Here is a 20035-nt window from a genome sequence, read left to right on the forward strand (position 1 = left end):
TGTCCCTAATAGGTTTTTAGCAATAACACTGATTCGAAAAATAATTGAATTTGTTATTTTATTATTAGTAATAACTAATAATAATGTTTATGATTTAACAAAACCGTCTTCGTCGGGGCACAAGGTCGTTTGACTCTATACGCCACGGTTCTGGGTTCGATTCCTACTGGGGGTAATATTTATATTTATTATCAATTCGGAACGGAATGCTAAGACACTAGATCCTCTCAGCCTCACTGTTATACAAGAAAATCTGAAAACCCCCCTTCCCCCCATATCTACCAATAAAAATGCTAAAGCGATAGCCGCCTGCTACATACCAATTGCATTACACGCTCACGAACTTTCGATTTATTTAATGCTTTAAACATTATCTGCTATTTAAATCGGTAAACTGTACACCCACCATGTAAAATGACTTTTGCTAATCACTATATACAAGGCGCTCTTTGTTATCTCATAGTTATCGTTTATGTCTGTCCGTTTGTTTGTATGTAATGTAAACTAGGAGAGACATTATGGATGTTGTATACAGAATGTAGTCTTTTGATTCTTCTTTTATTTCTATGTGCAATTATAAGAAACAGCTATTTAGTTTCTCTTGTTTCTTTGAATTGCACCCAATTGTCGTTTTATATCTTTTCTAAATTTGACAAATTCACGTTTTACACGAGTAGTGAGTGCCTAGTGATGTAATTTTATTTTCCACTTTCCATTGGGACACTAAAAAGTGCATTCTCTACTTTTTGCAGAATACAGTGTAAAAGGAAATCTAAATCAAAATAAACATGTAAAAGGAAATCTAAATCAAAATATACATCTATAAAAGAAAATTGTTACTGCTCATAATCTATCAGACTTTAAAAGCCTTATTTTAATTTGAAGTATAAAGCTACATTTAAATAATGTTCAATCACTATACTTATCTTTCCACTAACTAACATAAGTTTGAAACTTTGTAGGTGTTTTTTATCGCTTTTTTATACGTTCATATTCTTATAAGCAAAATACTCTAACAAGATGATTACTGAAAGGTGATTTATAACATTTGGCATTTTTTACATTACTGTATAAAGTTTTGATGTTATCAAAAGTTTTTTTTATTTGAAACAATTATATATAGTGATATTTTAAAAATCAATCAGCTTTACGCTATTTCCCGCACACAGCAGGGTAGGCAGAGGGAATCTAGTATTAAGACAACTTTCCGTCGAATGCTGGAGACATTGCGTGTTGAGTGGCGGAACTCAACGCGGCCTTTTGCCTCGACACCAGAGAAATGGAAATATAGGTAAATATTTAATTGCCTCGAGTGGGGATCGAACCCACAACCAGTCGGTTTACACTTTGTGCCCCTGCGCCAAGACTGGCCTCGTTATTATTATATTTTAAAATTATTATAACCATTATATAAATTAGGTACATGTGACAATTATATTTTTTTCTTACCTTAAGGCAGCATAAAGTAAAGTTTAGGCATATATACTCGTAGTCCTATATATTTAGTACTTACTTATAACAACTAATCAGGCCATAAAAAATAAACCTTAGTCGAATTTATAAACACGACCACCGTAGTAATTTCTCTGAAATGGACGCGTCTTAATAGCAACGTAGGTGTTAATACAATAATATAAGATAGGTAGAGTGTAATCTAGGGTCGTTCTGGTTACGATTTTACAACCAATTATCAAAACATTGCGTGCTCTTGTTACCAGAGCAAAGAAATAAAATAATTAATTCCCCCGAGCGAGACTCGAACCCGCAACCGTGTTGTTAGAGGATTAGAGGCTGTGCCGAGACGGTCACAATTAATTACTCATATAAGTCTAACGGAATTCTGTTCAATGTTTATTTTCCTTCAACTGCGCCGCCATAATGTTAGACAAGTTTACCATAATTTATTACACAAATAAACAAACTCGAGGCAGGTAAGGTACGAGATGGGGATACAGAGTAGTATTTTCGGAGATTATTCGCATTGACCTTGTCATGTTGCACATATAATGTATACATATTATGTAAATATATGACGGTAGGCCGAGAAAACGTAGCGTTAAGTCACTCCGTTCTCCACTTTTTTTTGTCCGCCGTATTTTCAAGACATTACTTGTAGAGTCGTGAAACTTAACGCCGCTAACTTAACTTTGTGTTATTTTACCAGAGCGAGAAAATGAAAATTACTCAAATGCCTGAGTATAAATCAGGAATCTACAACCGTCGTGCTTAGAGTCAGACGTTGCGCCATGACGGCCTCTATCCTACTAATTAATGAAATCATTTCATTAAGTCTAAAAGTAATTTAGAAACATCTTAATAAATCAATTTTCTGATATCAAACGTGAAACTATAAAAAAATATTGCTGTTTTTATTTTATTTTCGTTTATCTTGATGTTAACTAATAGGTATATCATCTATTTATATATAACGCTATAAATATATTTGAATTCATTATATCGCATTGTGGGATCAGTGAGAACTGAGAAGCCACTCGAAGTCTGGCCGTCTGGCCGGCCGATACAAATTACAACGTTTATTTTAGAACGCTGCGGCGCGATTGTAGAGCGCCAAAAATTCACGTAAACATGCCGCTTACAAACTTCAGATTTCCCGCGAAAATATGACAATTTAGCTTTTTTTTTTAAATTATTCTTGTGCTTAGGTAGTGTGTGCAATGTGCCGGATATGTTATAAAGGAGGTTTTATAGTGATGTGTGTTTTAAAGCTAAGTGTATATCTATGTGTGATGATATAGGATTTAATAATAACCAAAATATCTGTAAGTTAGTTATATATATAATAACTAAAAGTAAAGTGTTAATTGAAACTGAAATGTTGATAAACAATATTTGTTCTCTTGACAGTGCTCTTCCTCAGTCAGTTCCTGAGTTCACAATGCAGGTCTAAATTTTATGATGATGTGACGCGTAGGTAGTCTCATGTCGTTTATCTCTTTGCTGTAAGTTCGTTGACATCCGCATCTCTTAATACGACACTTGATCTCCACTTATCCTATTCATAGCCTTTCCTATGTCTATCTTAAAAGAAACAAATAAAAGGTTGCTTATACAGCTTTAAATTTGTACGAATTACTTCGGCTGGCTTAAAAGTTAAGTACAGTTTTGGTTAAGTTTAGTTAACTTTTTTTCTATTTGATATACTTTTAACTTTAATGGATTTGAGCAAAAATTGTAAAACCTCAATAAACCCAGAAAATATTCTTTAAGTCCAATTTTACCTGTTTCGATAAAGATTCTATGAAAGAATCTCACTTAATACTTCTCAGAAGTTTCACTGGCGTCTAAAATTTTTGAAACAAGACTGGTTTTTGTTGTATTAAAGGCCTCCTTGTGTCATGAGTAAAAAAATAATAAAGCAACATAATTACTTTGTACAAAAATATATTGACTTATAATTTTATTTATATAAGAAACGGATGAATGGAGGATGAAATTGTCGTGATAGCATTTTATAACTTATATCATTACTTAAGATAAAACTAAACAAAGATTATGTTTTTAATGAAATGATGTGTATTTTTGTTTCTTCTAAACTTTCAAGGTAAGCAGAGAGTATCTAATAAAAAAAAGATTTTTTTAAAAAATAAAACTTGTGTTGTAAAGGAAACATACTCCATATTTTGCATAATCAATATAATAGCTGGGAAAAAATGGAGAACGTTAAACACATTTCCAAACGAGGTACGAGCCCAGAATCACCGTGTATTCTCCAGGTGCAACCGAATTGTGCCATGATATCATCAGCTAGTTAATAAAATAACTAGTATTATTTACTGAGAATTGTCTACGATAAATGGACTCGCTTCCTTTCACTCTAGATCCTTCACCAGGTTTCAATTACATGTCAGGAGGGTAGCGGCCGTGGTTGTCAGGCGTCGTTATTTACGATGCAGTATGCGAATTGTACCTTTGTATTTGTTTTGTAATACAACATTGTGAAATTTTTGTAAGAACGTTTTTGGCACATGGCACGACCGCAAATTCTTTTGCATTCTACTTAAGCACTCAGGAGAGTTGCCCAAAACTAAAATTTTCTACCTTTATTTTCATAAAGACTCAATGCAGTTCAAATCGGTGTAGAGCTAAGTTTATTTTTAAACCCGCCACGCCGTTCCAATGGCATGTAACAGGTGTTGCTCTCACAAGATTGCAGATATTGTCCAGGCAAAGGATGAAGGAAGGAAAATGAGGTGTGCATCACACCTTGAAAATAATTTCCATCACAATTTACCCGTTAAACAGCCGACAACCTGCGCAGGCGCCGGTTGTTACGTATCAAGTCAGTGTCACTCTGGCCGGCGACGCGGACGGACGTGTTGACCTCGCGTGTAGCACGTGTTGTTGTGAGTAAATAAGCGTGGACAATTTGTGTCAATTGAACCGGACTACAGTGTGTGTGCTAGTTGGTGTCAGACACATTGGATTGCTCGAGCGGCTAGCGCAGCTCGATTCGCTACACGATTTGCCGCGCTGTGCCATTGTTTATTTTGACGACGTAACGTATTTTAGATATTATTGTTATGTATGCTATCGAAAACATCGACACAATTTACGGCTATTCTCAGTATAGAATAAAAACAAACGAAAAAATTCCCCGAACGATTAAAACAATCAGTACGATGACTGACAACGACAGGCAATGGGAGCGCGGGCGTGTGTAATGATTTTATTGGCGGCATCATTATCAATGAGTTAAATAATAACCTAAATTGTATCATGACTAAGCTTCAAACGTTCAATTTAACAAGAATGTATGTAACAGTTAATATAGTAATGAAGCAAAGATATATTCGCGGTGTTGAGTTCCGCCATTCAGTACGCAATGCCTCCAGAATTTATCGGAAAGTAGGGAATGGAGTGTCTTAACACTAAGTTCCCCTCTGCCTACCGATATACCCGATATAGCATGAAGCTTATCTGATTACAAACGTATATTTCACTTTTATTCGACATGTGTAGAACATTTCTGTTTATTAATGAATCATTTTATCGCACTGCTTGAGGTTCTGGGTCAAAGTCAACCTCTCCAAGGTGTATCCCTCTCGACACTTCGAGACCCTGTCGATTGGCTTACTTAACACCGTCTAATACTAGCTCAAAAGGTTGAATTGTGTTTTAGTTTTTCCTTATAAAACGTTATTTGTTCTTTTCTCCATTCACTACTCAGTTAGAGACTTCTTAAATCAATGGGGCGATGTTATTTTTAAATAATAACATTCCCCTAAAAGTATTTGAATCGACAACCATAACAATTAGTCCACTAAGATATCATTATATGTAACAGTGACATGGTAGCGTCTCTTATTTACTACTTTGCCCACGTGTGCGTTTCACCTGTTATTGTTATTTTTATACGTTTTTTACTTATTCTTTTAATTACAAGTAATTATTTTTTGCACATTAATAACTAAAATTCACTAAGGCAAATGTGATGTATTTGTATGCGGAAATTGAATGATTTTTTTTTAGTTCGAGAACAATGATTTAATTATATTTTTTATACCAACCAAACTCTACTATTAATAGAGTTAAAATTTAAATAGGATTCTCATAGAGGAATGTTATGGAACATTTTATAGTTAGTGAAATTGAACCTGTGTCGTTTTGGATAACAAGTATGTATCTTAACTAAGCTATTCGTTCTTATTCGTTATTTGTTAAAAGCACTTGTCATTTAAGTTATTTTACAATATTTTTGGTGTTTTTAACAATAATTATTAAGTAAAAATACATACATCGTATACCTAAATTTTATCAGTCATATGTAGAGTATCGATTTAAATAACACTAATATATACATATGTATATGAAGATACGTCCCCATTTTAACATTATGCATACATATAGCCCACCTATGTTACAAGCACTCGTAAACTCGATTTTTATGTAAAATTGCGCGTATCTTGTTTCAAAATTGTTTTTCTGTGACTATATTAATTAATTATAATATTCTAATTAACAAAATAAAAATATTACAAATATTATTTTATATATAAAAATTGTTTACAAATTAGATGGTCCATCCTGCATCGGCCTTTCAACACAAATTACGTAGGTAGGATACGCCCCTTCACACACAAATCTATTTCTTTTTATTTTGGCTTCACGTTTTATTCCGAATATGAAGGGTTAACAAAGTAAACCTAGTGCTTAGAAACTCCATTCCCCACTTTCCAATTCTTGGGATTTCCCGTGTCGAGTGGCAGAGTACAACGGCGCGCTTTTTCTTCTTAACAGAGTAAGGAAATGAAGATAATTCATTCCCCTGAGTGGAAATGGAATCCACAACCATCGCATTTACAAAAGCTGTGCCGCTATGCCAGGACAGCCTCTTATTAAATCTTGTGATGTATAAGATTCTTCCTATGTTTTTGTTTTGTTTCTATTATAATAATCAAAAACGAATTATATATAAGTCTTTAATTATATAAAATATTAATTCACATGTGATAACAAAGACATTAGCAACATTTTGTTTGTGGCTTTTATTGCTTTAATCGTTTAATGGTGTCTGACGTTATCACATTTTTTATAGAAAATTTAATTTAAACAATGGAACGTTTAAATGTCAGAATCTGTCTCTAGAAGTCTAGAAGGATATCTTAATATAATTACTTAATGTATCAATTTCGAGCTATTCATTTACTCACATTAGGGTTATGCAAATATATTATGTATAATTTATTAATTATCAAAGAGAGTAAAGAAAACAGAAGAGGAAGAGTGAATTTTCACTTCACTTTGTTTACGTGGACTATTATGGAATATCCCGTTTTTACCTATTCTCTTTGGAATCTTAGTGCTCCCCTACATCTACCTTCCTTTATTTTCAAGCTTGTGCCCCTCTCTTAAAGCCAAACTTCAATTTTCTCTTTCTGTCTATTAATTACATTCAGTAATGGAAGAGTTATATTATATAGGTTTTAAAGGATTTCAAAAAAAAAATATATACCTCACATAACCAGAAACAATTAAAATAACATATCTATGATTCAGTTTACCAACAATCGCTACGAGGTACAAAGTAATTTTAATTCCTTATCTACATATATAAGATTTAGCTCGAAGTTTCGTACCGTGGTAAATCTCCTTGGTTCCGTCATTATGAGAGTTATGCGTTAAAGATTTCTATTGCGCTATAAAAACAGAATTTACAAGAAATAGTTATTTAATGAGCACATTTATGTTAATAATGGCGCTAGTTGTATTCATATATTTAAATTCGAAGTAGGTACAAATAAATATTTTGTATCTGTCTAAACACGACGGTTATGGGTTCGATTCCAACACAAGGGAATCAATTATTCTCATTTCCTCGTTCTGGTGATAAGAGAAATACGGCATTGAGTTTAAGATTTCGAAAATTTGGCTTGAGGCTATAAAATGTAGGTACTTACATAATTTGTACTTATAAAGGTTTCCTTTAGTTTTATTACCCTAAAAATATTTTTTTCCGTAGTGTATATTTTAGAATAAGTATACTCTCGAATCTCGATTACAAAATAGCAAAAGTCTTACTAATTTTTAATAGTGAAACTGAAAAGTAACAGTGACATTATAAGCGTAATTAATTCAAAATTGAGCGCAATTTCAAGATAACAAGTGTTTATTGGTTCACGATAATCGTAGAAAGTAATTTTAATTAGAAGTAATAGGTGAACGTAACTGACATTTTTTATTTTTTTTTTCTGAATATAAAGAAGTTCACTTTATTTTCCATTTTTTACCGATTTAGTAATATTGAACTGGTGCTGGTATCATTAAACGTTCTGGCTGGTATCATTCGGGCCATTCGGGCGCAATTCCCATTCGGGGGAATGAATTATTCTTATTTATCCCGTCTGGTAACAAGACTACCTCAACTCTAGGTTCCCTCTACTTACGATGTTATATGCGAATGAAGTGTGAAGCTCTTTTAATATTTGTAAATGTATGTTTTTAATATAATTTTTAGTTCCACTACAAGACGCAATGCATTATTATATCCGGAGATCGATTATCGTATTATAGTAATAAATCTCTTTACATGTGTGTACTATTTGACCTTGATAGTGATTGCATGATTAGTTGCAATTTTTACGGTTGCATTTGTTCCTATTGTTTGTTTGCTATAGCTAGCTGAACTGGTCTTATATATGTGAGTGTGTGAAACTGAAATTTTCTTTAATATTATATAGGGTGTTGGAGGTGGCGCAGGGACACAAAATGTGACTGTAAACCGATTGGTTGCGGGTTCGATCCCCACTCGAGGAAATGAAATATTTATTTAAATTTATATTTCCATTTCTTCGCTCTGTTGTCGAGGCGTAGTGCGTCGTTGAGTTCCGCCACTCAACAGCTGAAGCAGCGTGAAGCTGATAATGGTGTTCGAATTATGTTGCATGTGTAATTTTTCTTGTGGTCTTAGTGGCGCAGCTGATAGTATACACGGCGACAGATCCCACTCAAGGAAATGAATCCATTATTTATTTTTATTTTCCTAACTTTTAACAAGACAATATCTTTAAAATTGGGCAAAAAGTGGGAAGTGCGGAGTTTCTTAGCTTACAATATAATTTTAATGAATGCAACACGCTGCCTGGGGAAGATTCTGATTGTATTTATGATAGTTACCAGTTTGGTTCCCATTAGGAGGAATCATTTACAGTATTTTCAGTTTGATTACAAAAAAAAATAAGAAAAGAAAAAAGACACTGGAAAGATATCTGAAGGACTGTTCCGTGACACAAATAGCTATTGTAAAGCAATTTCTTCTTAGTTATAGAATTGTGATTTGCGCCGGCGCATTCGTTTAACGATAATAATAAATCAACCTTTAACTAGATTTCAAATGAACAATATAAGCTTTACGCGGTAATGCTACGAGTGACGTAGGTTACGTTATTTACATTCAAATAGTATAGAAGTCATATTGTAATATGGATGAAGCGGGATTTGAACTGCATTCTTATGCGACGTTCCGCGTTGCACTCAATGCGCAAAATTCATCCTTGAAAATTCCATGAAAAGTGGGGAACGGAGTGTCTTAACACTAGGTTTTCTCGGCTGTTCAACTAAATTAAAAAATATTATATGCGTGTAGGAATCTATATAATATATATTAATACTTGAAAAAAAAATGTTTAGGTAATCCTGAAAACTATTTTATTAAGAAAATTGTGTAAACGGAAGATTATGAAATCAGGCACAGGTATAGTTTATGTAGAGAAGGAGTGCATAATACTAATATATTTTTCTAAAATAATGGATAAAAAGTACATTAAATTAATAAAATAAAAATGAGACACTGCGATAAGTTTGATAATAAACATTTTTGTATAAAATGATTATATCACGAGTACACTTTGCTATGGCAATGTGTAGGTATTTCATGCTTCAAAGGGTCCTCTTGTTATAATAGTTATGTGTAAATTCAATTTAAAAATGTTTTAAAATACTTATCATCTACAGATATTTAACTTTCTTATAAAACCACTATCTTGTTTATAATGTTATCATCATTTTCAAGGCAAATAATTATCATTTCATGTAAAATAGAGTAGCTATTGCGTCACATTACTCATTGATTCTTAGATAGTAATTCTTATATTTCTCAGTTCGGTAAATTTGAGATAGTAAAAATTTCATGTGGTTTAAGAAAGTCCAATAGGTGGCGGAACCTAACGCTGCGCATTTCCTTGACAAAGCGAAAAAAAATACTGTACTTCAATGTACATAATTATTATACTACGTGGGAATCAAACCCACTACCGTCTGACCCATTCATATACTATCTCAATGCGCCTCGATGGTTTCATGGTCTCCTATTATTTACTTACAAATTACTAGGGGACGAGAGTTGGAGGGGAACATCTTATAACACATTGTTACTTTGAGTAGACGCTATGTAAAATGCATTTCATACAATCGAGAAAATCTCTTAGCTATTGCAATATCAACCATTATTTTTGTTAATATTTTATTGTTATTGTTGTATTTTTAATGTCAATCTCACAATAAGATTATGAAAATTAAAAGATAAAAAATGTATATCTTATAAGTAAATTATGTTGAAAATCGGACTAGACGTAGAGCTTAATGTTAAAACACTCCATACGCCACTTCATTTGGACTTTAGAATCTTAATTTATAATAAAACTACTTTATTTCATTTAGTAATAATCAGTACCGCATAATTAAGTAACATTTACTCTATTTATATGTATGTACTTGACACGGCATCGAACCCGCATTTGTGTTATTAATAACAAATATATGTATATGTATACTATGGCCATAATGGCAATTGCAAGAATTCCTTTAGAAACCTTGTCACAATATGGGCTTTTATTACTTTAACACAATTCTCTCGAATCCTGTCTAATATAAAATTTACTATTATATTACTCATATATTATAAGGTGGCTGGCTTCATTACTTCTTATAGTATAGTTGGCCTACTATAGAAAATTTTCGTTTCTCTTAAATATCTCCTAATAATATTGAGCAATTATAAATTTATTATACTATACGTACCTATATTTATATGTATATGAATGTACATTGTACGTGTGCGTATATACATCGCCCCTATTGACTCGATTTTAATGTGAAAAGGGTGTCAATTGACTAGTCTTCGCCGCCAGCACCAATTTATGATCAATCATGTTTATTAGTATAATATACAGAAAAAAAACTTTTAGTTATAAACTTTAGCATAATTTTATAAAATAACTGACAAATAAAAAAAATATGGATTATTATGTAAGTTCTTCTATTATGTAAGTTCTGTAGGTGGTGGTCAGTTAAGTCAGTTAAGGGAGAGAAATGCGTCCCTGAGGAACACCAGGTTGAGTTTAGAAACCTCAGGATCTACTCCGTCTATGCAAACGGCCGCGGTATAATCGTGATAAAGTCTCTTTACGAGATAGATCAGATGTCGTAGCATACCCATTAGTGAAAGAACCTCCCATAGCCTATCCCATTTAACTGTGTCAAATGCTTTTCGAAACAAAGTATATAAACAGCGGATTATTAGTCACGTGCTTTTTCAATTATTTGTCTTAGATTTAGGATTTGTTCTCGTGCATGTTTTCCTTTGACAAAAAATTCGACTTGTTCCTGAGCAATCTCGGGGTTAATATATGCTTGTAGTCTCTTATTACGTATAGCAAAATTTTCGAAATCCTACTACGTTTAAATAGAAAAAAATATATATATCTGAAGCTACATTGGAACAAGTTTAATGCCAGCCTCTGGCTGTTATTTTTGATTCTGTCTGTTTGTAGTTAATAATTTATAAACAAAAATTATTATACTAGGCAATTAATGACTAATCTTATTTGTATTTCGTTTTAATCACCTTTATTATAAGGAATGTTAGTTTCAAATAGTTATATAGGTTCACGTTTGGCATCCATCGCTTTAATTGCGCTTAATTACTAATTAAAAATATAATGCGACTGACTGCCACAAGCACTCAGCCGTACATACTGTTTTTGTCATTTTAACCGCTGAAAATATTGTGGTTTGTTTAATTTTTTGTTATATTTGTATTATTATGTTGTTTTTATGTTAGTGTAGGTTCGATTATAAACTTTGAACTAATATAAAAATGTTAATATAAAAGTTGAAATTGTTCAATAGGTGGAGTGAAAAATGTCTATATATCGAAAAAATATTATGAACTATTATATAATTATGAAATAATTGTAAAAATATTAACATTCTTTCATATGAATAAATATGGTTATTGAACCAAAACAAACGCAAAATAACGCGATGAAAGTCGATAGCAAAACTATTGTAAACAAAATTTTGCAAGAAACTTGTCAGTCAGTCAGTCATGTCAGTTTGAAACGAGTGATTTAAGCCGTTTAGCTGACTGTCAGTATAGAGATTATGAGATTCGGATCTGTTACAAATGGATTGTGCGCGGGTCACGGCCGCTGTTAATAAATGTACATAAAAAATGTGTGATTAATTGTCTTAAGATGTCTAACATTCTATGTCACTGTTGAGTTTAAATAGGTGGAAAGGAATTGTAGAGTGTTATTTCACTCTTTTTTTTTCAGCTTCTCGCTGTTTCTTACATAAAGCAGGGTAGGCAGACTGAACCTAATATAAAGACCCACTCTCCGTCAAGTTTTAGAGGTATTGCGTATTGAGAGGCGAAAATCCAATCAAAATCGAAAAAGTGAAAACATTATGAAATAAAATACATTACCCCGAGTGGAAATCGAACCTACAACCATCGCGCTTAAAAAGTTTAACGTAAGTTTCTTATAAGTGATGTATCACAACTCATAGTTGTCTCAGCGCTTGGACGGTTTCCAAGAGGGGTTCAAATCGGGTTACGTTAAAATTTTTTAAATGAAAAAATATGAAATAAAGAAAGGCCTGGCTTATCGTTGCGATTTCTCTGCCTTCAACTTCCTTGTACTTCCTTTTTTTAAAACAAATTCTATTCAATTAACAAAATCGAATAGACTTTAACTCGGAACCATCTGAGTAAATTCAATGCCATGTCTTATTTACATTTCAATAAGATATCATAATTATATTTATTTAGTTGTATATTTTATTGAGGTTTAAATTAAGTGGAAATTTTTTATACATATTTTACTAAAACGTTGTATTCGCAGAACTATATCGACCGCATACAGACGTATGAATAAGTATGTTATATATATAGACGTATGTCGTATATATGTATAAGAACTAAACACATTGTCAGCAATGAATCATTGGAGGAAGCTGTGTTGATTTATGGATTTTATATAATGCTTTTGTTTGTTCTGTTTATAGTTTTTTAATATCTTCCCTATTATAATATTTGGTGAGTTAGGTCCATTGTGACGCCGTTATGGCGTCGTGGGGCAGCGTGTGTCTGTAAAAGTGCTGGCTGTGGATTCGATGTCCATTCGGAAGAATAAACTATTTTCATTTCCCAGCTCCGTCCAGACTAGTAGTGCGGTGTTGAGTTAGGGGAGAGCGGGGCTAAAAGTTACCGAGGTAAGTTGTTCCGATGGAAATAATTTCGCGGAGAAAAGTGATAGGAATATTTAGTAAACATATAGTGAAATGCAATGTGATAGCGCACCCATGGCCAGCATATTGAACAATCCAGTGGCATCCGAAACCAATGGAATAGCACACGGGTGTCGTTGGTGCACGATTGTAAATATTTTTGCATTTCATATTTTTGGTCTATCTCACAAATTTTAACGATTAGCCTCGAGTATGTTAGTGTTTTTTTTACATTATATTACCTACTATTTCGGAACACTATTTGTAAACTATTTATGTTTTCTATATCTTATTTATATTTAATTTTTTTTCAACACGTGTTTTTGGGGCTAGATGTTCCCTTTTTTTGGGGCATGTTGTGACCTGTTGTTGTGACGAAAAACTTTCACCAATTCATTTGTACCAATAATGGGATGTAAATATTGTAATTTTTCATACTAAAAAATATTGTAATTTAGTAACATGCGGACTTATGCTCGGAAATCAACAAAAAAGCAGCGGATGTAGTTTTCAAAGATTGCAGGAATAAGATAAAAACTGTTACCAAAGAATTACATATACATATTAAGTGAGTAAATCTAAAGGTATAAATTTTTGTTTATTATTTTGGTTTAACAAAATCAAAATAAGTTTTATTTTATGTAAAATTATCTTTTACTTTTTAGTTCCGTTGTTTTTCGGTTCGGTTTTTTTTGTTGAAAATTATTTTTTTTTTACGATTTTAAGTGATAAGTAACCTTAAAAGGATACTTCTTAAACGAGTGTTGGTTGTGGTGGTAGTAGTTGGTAACGAGTGGCATCTGTTGTGATATGTAATGCTTGACTCAATTAGGTATTATTTTTGTGGAAACTAACATTTTGGTATATTAACAAGAAAATACATAAAAAATATTCGGGCCAATTGGGAACCTCTCCCTTTTTTGAAGTCGGTTGAAAATGAAAACTTCTTTTTTGAGGTTGGTTGAAAAGAAATGCAACGATGGGGAATCTTACTTCTGACAATAATTTTAACAAAGTTTTCCCTTGTAACTATTCTAGTATAATTAATATTTACCAAAATAAAAACAAATTTTCTTCATTTTGACCGGATTTTATAATCAGAACCTAACCAAACTTTCATCAAACTATCTTTGAAGTGTATCCTTTCAAATAAGAAAAGAATCATTAGAATCGGTTGGCGTGATATTGAGTTATTCGTCATTTTGTCGCAAACGTACCAATACAAATTTAATACTTATATGATTTGCTCATAGATACCATTGTCAAAAATAGACCAAATAAAAATTAGTTCCCACATGGGAAGCACTACCTTTCAAATAAAAAAAAATCATCAAAATCGGTTCACCTAATCAAAAGTTATGAAGTAACATACATAAAAAAAAGAAACAGTCGAATTGATAATCTCCTTTTCTTACAGAAGTCGGTTAAAAAAGATTTGCTTTTGCGCCTGGTAGTTATAATGATACTATTGATTATTCCTTAAATAAACAGGCTTTGTTCGATTATTTATTGTTTTTTATTTTGCAAATAATAGCTTTAAAAATATGGTAACAATTTACCCCGGTCTGTTAACAACTTGCCCCAAGTCGGGGTAAGTTGTTACTTTCCGACTTCAGTCATAAAAAAAATCATAATAAAAAAGTCGTACAAAGAATACCCCAAATTACTGTTTTAATTGCAAGTCTAGATATGTAAGTTGAAATTGATTATATTGTATAAATACTAAAATCAAGTATTCGTAGCAATATTTAAGGTTAAAAAAAAATCGGAACTTTTGGCCCCGCTCTCCCCTACTCGCGCGCGGCGCTTCTCAACACGCAATGTGACAAATAATATATAAATATGCATTTGATATACGTATATAAATTTTTCATTTAGTTTTAGTTACTATCTAATAAGAGTTAACAATAATTAAAATTGTTATTTATATCAATTTTTTTTTCTATTTCATCATAAACAATTGTATTTCGACATCTTTTATTTACTTCATAATTAAGACGCAGGTACTTAAAATAATTTGTTTAATTTTAATTTAACTAAATTAACAAAATTAAGATTTTAAGCCTGAAAACCTAAATAAAAGACTAAGTGATGAAGGATGATAAACGTCATCCTATATATATATCTTATAAAACAAAGTCGCTTTTCGTGTCTGTCTGAACTTTCTAACTCTTCTTCTTCTAAACCACCCAACGGATTTTTATGCAGTTTTCACCATTAGGTCGAGTATTTTTCAGGGAAGGTTTATATATAGTTTATTATTTGTACATTCTTATGTAAATTAACATAAATACGATAAATGTGACTAAAGTCCTAACCGTTGAGACACTTTCGCGCATGCGCTGCTTTAATGGTAAGTACTACATGAAAATAATGTACTGGAGTATTGTTCCTCTTAATAAGATCTACAAAAAAGTCCGCGACGGCATATTCATATTTTTTAAGAATAACGTGTAGTGATCATTTTTCTGTCTAAAAATAGTAATTTCAATATATTTTTTATTGTGAGGGATATTTTTCTATAATGGTATTAATCCTTATCCTTTAAAATACTTTATTAATTTTCTACGTTAAACGAAGATAAAATTTGCTTTTTACAATATTTCGAAATTGCGAATAGTATTAGAGAAAAACGCATTTAATTGTTGACACATCCCGCCGTTGACACATCAGCTGTATGTTACTCAAGTTTCACTTATCCCTTACTCTCAGCATATAAATAAGTATATTAGTTACGTTGGCCATTTAATGTAGATCAAAACTGTCTTTTACTGTTTTTTCATTTTAATAAGTACTTTAGAAGTTGTTACAATATCAAAACATCCTTGCCGCCCCGCGACGTTTTGCTTATACAAGCGCGTCATGAGCAGTCATCCGTGGTTCAGTGGTAGAACGCTCGACTGCCACGCGGGCCCGGGTTCGATTCTCGGCCAATGCATTCTATTTAATTTTCCTCACAGGCAGCCAGCAGTGCTTGCTTTTCATCAGGGACAGAATACCCTCTTCAGCATTAACCACAAGCTCGAAAAAAAAAACCCGCCCGCTATAGAGGCATAGCAACGAAGATTTAGATGCGTTTGCACGTATTGGATAATTGGAGTTGAATGTATTATTTCAGCGCGATTTATTTGGTTTCATATTTTTTGTAGTAGTTATTAGTAGGTAGGCTTTTGTTTATAATTTTTTCCGTTTAAAAATAGACATTTAACTATCTAAAAATAGTCATTTAAAAATATTTTAATAAGTACTTGAAAAGATTAGTAGCACAGATTTAAAATTACGGTACCTACTAAAAAATCCTTGCTGTGTAAAACAATTGGAAAATCCTTATTGAAACTACGAAAATGCGGGTTGCATTAGAGTTTAATTAATTTTCACATTATCTTAAGTGCTTTGCAAACATACATTATATGAATAATCCAGTAGTAAAAGCGGGCGAAGCCGCAAGGGGGTCGCTAGTAATTATATAAATGTTGCTATCGTAATGCGTTGTGATTAAATTAATGTCTAGCCAGCAACGTCAATGTCAATAGATTAGGACGTACGAAATTTGAACCCAGGACCTCTTGCATAACACCGCTTATTAGTAGGGCGCTAGTTATCTAAGCGAATATTTTTAGTGAACTATTTGAGCGACGTTTGTGGTTTAGAGTTCTACTATTTGGTTAAAAAAGATATAGCACGGCGTTTAGTTTCGCCGCTTTATATAGAATGTTCCGTAAAGTAAGCGAAAAGTGAGGACGTGGAGCTATAAAATTAGGAGGAATTTTCGGAGATAACAAACCATTCACCTCTAGTACAGTTTAATATTCTAATTATTGTGTGACGTTCGCGATATCTATGGTAACAGAAATAACTAAATTTAAAATAACAATGACTCATTTACTCGATACTTTAACGAATTACGCCCGCATTGATAATCCATCCATACCTATATTATAAATTCGAAAGTAACTCTGTCTGTCTGTCTGTCTGTCTTTTACGCAGTCAGGGACAAACCGCTAATTTAATTGTGATAAAATACTCATATAGAGATACTTGAGGGTCTCGGGATGAACATAGGATACTTTTTTTCTCATATTTGTAATATTTTCGATATATACCAATATATTAAAATATTTATTAATTTGACATGCAATTTATTCCGCCATGTTAATAACAACTGTCGTTGCTAAGCAACGATTTGCAAAGTTTGTTGTTAGAAAATGTCACTCAAAATGAGCTTGCTTAACGCATCTCTCTATTGAAAACTGAAAATAATTTCATAAATATGTTTAACAAATATTCGTATAGTTCAAGCGGGCGCAGCCGCGTCCGGGTCCACTAGTACATATATAAAGATAAGTTTTACAAAAACATGCAACAGTAGATGTGTTTCCTCGAATGGAATTAGTGTCTTTGTCTGAATCTATCATGTCAGTCAGTTTTGAATCTTCTTTCTTCTTCAATAATCTCCAAATTATTCAATTATAACATAATTATAACTATTGACTCTTTATAAATAGATATTGTTAAAAAAAAAAAAATAATTAATTTGTTTGTTTTGTAGCGGTATGATTCGTTTAGAATTTTTTTAGTATCTCTCCTATTATATTATTTGAATCCATGGTGAAGCCGACGTGGCGCAGCGGGGGTAGGGTCTTACAGTGAACGCGACAGTTGTGGGTTCGATTCCCACACAACGCTTAATGAATCGAAAATCTGTTAACACTAGGTACATTCTGCCCCCTATGTATAAGGGATACAGCGTGAAGCTGATAAAGGATCGTACCTATTTAATATAAAAATTATAATAAATCAGTTTTCTACAAACCAAACTCCCTTTCTTTGTCTAATCTGCTTCCTATGAAGACTTATCAATAAACAAATGTAATTTAAATTACATATATAATATTGATCAAAAGTCTTATATAAAATCGTTTAACATCTCAAATAATCTCGTACTGACAGCTTATTCTAATGAAGTACTTAAAAAAATATTATAATTTTTCTATACACGCTTGACTGTTCACAACGAGTGTTTTTTTATCTAACTAAAACCCGACCGACTATTTAATCCCAGATATAACGGTAATCACATTTCAGTTCACATGACAAGTTGCAGGCATTGCTCTTAGTAAACATGTTTTTAATTAGTGTCCTGAGTTCAATCCTCTTTAGCATAAGGTGTCTAGAATATGTACAGATAAAAATATGTACGAAATTATTATTCATATGAACGAATGGACGTAGGTAGCTGCTCGCGGTTATACGGGATAAAGCGTGAAAGCGTGATTGTAAGGTACGTAAAGAGAATCTAATGTCAAAACTTCGTTCCCTACTTCAGCTCGAATTCGAGACGTTTCGTAATGTGTTGTGGAACTTAACGCCGTAATCGGACTAAAGTGAAAAAAAATATAATATAACCTATACACGAGTTAATTTATAATTGAGGTTTAATATTTAGTCATTCGCGCCCCACTGCGTCACGGTGATTTCTCATCAATCCGGGGAAAAGGCGGGTAATGTTATAAATTTAAATATTTCCTCATGTGCCACTTTAAAACATAAAAATCGCGTTTATTCAAATCCATGGACAAAATTGAGTTTCACCGCTCAACACGCACTGCCTCGAGAATTCGGCGGAATGTGTGGACGAAAAGGTCTTAATGGGAACACTAGGTTCCTAGGGTCCCTTTGTTTACCCTGTTATGTACGAGACACAGCGTGAAACTAAAAAAATACTATACAGTCGCTTAATCACTCTACATTTATTACCATAATCCACTATATTGCAAATGTTTTATGTTTTTATCTTTGCAACGTTCGATTAGAGGTCCGTGACCCGTTCACTTTCTACTCATATGTAGATCGACATGTATATACGTGTGGAAGTGTCATATTTGGTTATTATTGCGTTAAAATTCTATGTTTTTTTGAAAGTAATTGAAATAGTTCTAAGGTAAGGTCAATGAAATCATATTTAAGCTGGCTATTTATAATATGTATTAGATTTGTTTAAATAGCAATGTAAATATGGACACTCTGGATTTAGTACTAATTAGTGGATCGTTCTGCCAGTCTCTTTAGACTTCTTTTTTGTCCTTTAAGCCTTGCTTAAAATAAATAAGTGTTATCTTCAGTACCTACTAAAATTTCTTGTTATTGATGTCATGTCACTTCTTTCGCCATTCCTTACGTAGGTACATGGAGCGCATATCGCGCCTGTATAAACCTAATGTTATACTATAAGATTTACAATGTAAATAAACATTGATAAAAATGTGTTCGATTAATTGTATATAAGCATATATATCTTTAAGATTATCGCTCCTATATTTTGTAAAAACCACTGACCCAACGGTAGTACTGAATAATAGTTATTCAGATTGTAAATCCCATGACGTTAGCAAAGGTAACCTGGGAACCTAGTGTTAAGACACTGTGTTTCCGTTAACACACTTCTGTTCCCCATGGTCTACCGATTTTTCATATATATAGATATATATTTTTAACTACGCATGCTTGAACACCCTTATGTATGTACTTAAAGATACAAGCATATAAACTAAAAACCAGATAAAATATGTAAAACGATCCTGCCTGTGTTCCGGTTCAATAAACTGACTAAAATGAGATGTTGGCTACTTCAGTTTGAAATTTTATATTTTGAGAGTCACTTCACTCACTCTTCAATCATTTTTGATTTTTTTTTAGGATAATCGCATGCTCTCTGCTTCTACGTTAATTTTGAAATTACATAGAGTTACACGTGATGCCGCTGTATAAACAATACATTTTGATTAAATTACCTATTGTTGTTATATATTCAAAACATTGAATCCATATAAAAAAGAAAGTATATACTAACGCATATTCGCGTAACTTAACGCTACACTGCGCCGCGAAAAATACGTGCCTATACCTACCTCTTCTAAATGTTTTTTATCTACAATAATTTTAAACAAATTTTACCTCTCCATTGAAAACTAGCGGACGCGCGCAGCTTCGCTTTCGCTTATTTAGG

The 20035-nt window shown here is 32.5% G+C and overlaps 1 protein-coding gene across 4 annotated transcripts in view; it reads left to right on the top strand.

Moving 5' to 3' along the window:
* Window positions 1–20035, top strand: part of Mitf (transcription factor Mitf) — a 95333-nt gene that overhangs the window by 26756 nt on the left and 48542 nt on the right. For 2 of the 4 annotated variants that reach the window (XM_085202029.1, XM_085202031.1), the window contains exon 1: window positions 4306–4516. The exons of the other annotated variants lie outside the window; for them this stretch is intronic. The gene's annotated coding sequence lies outside the window, so the exon portion shown is untranslated. Of the gene's footprint in view, window positions 1–4305; window positions 4517–20035 lie in introns of those variants that run through there. 4 annotated transcript variants of the gene reach the window in all.

Source organism: Heliconius melpomene, chromosome 18 (assembly GCF_056956725.1).
Source record: "Heliconius melpomene rosina isolate 202511_hmr_F chromosome 18, ASM5695672v1, whole genome shotgun sequence".
NCBI lineage: Eukaryota > Metazoa > Arthropoda > Insecta > Lepidoptera > Nymphalidae > Heliconius > Heliconius melpomene.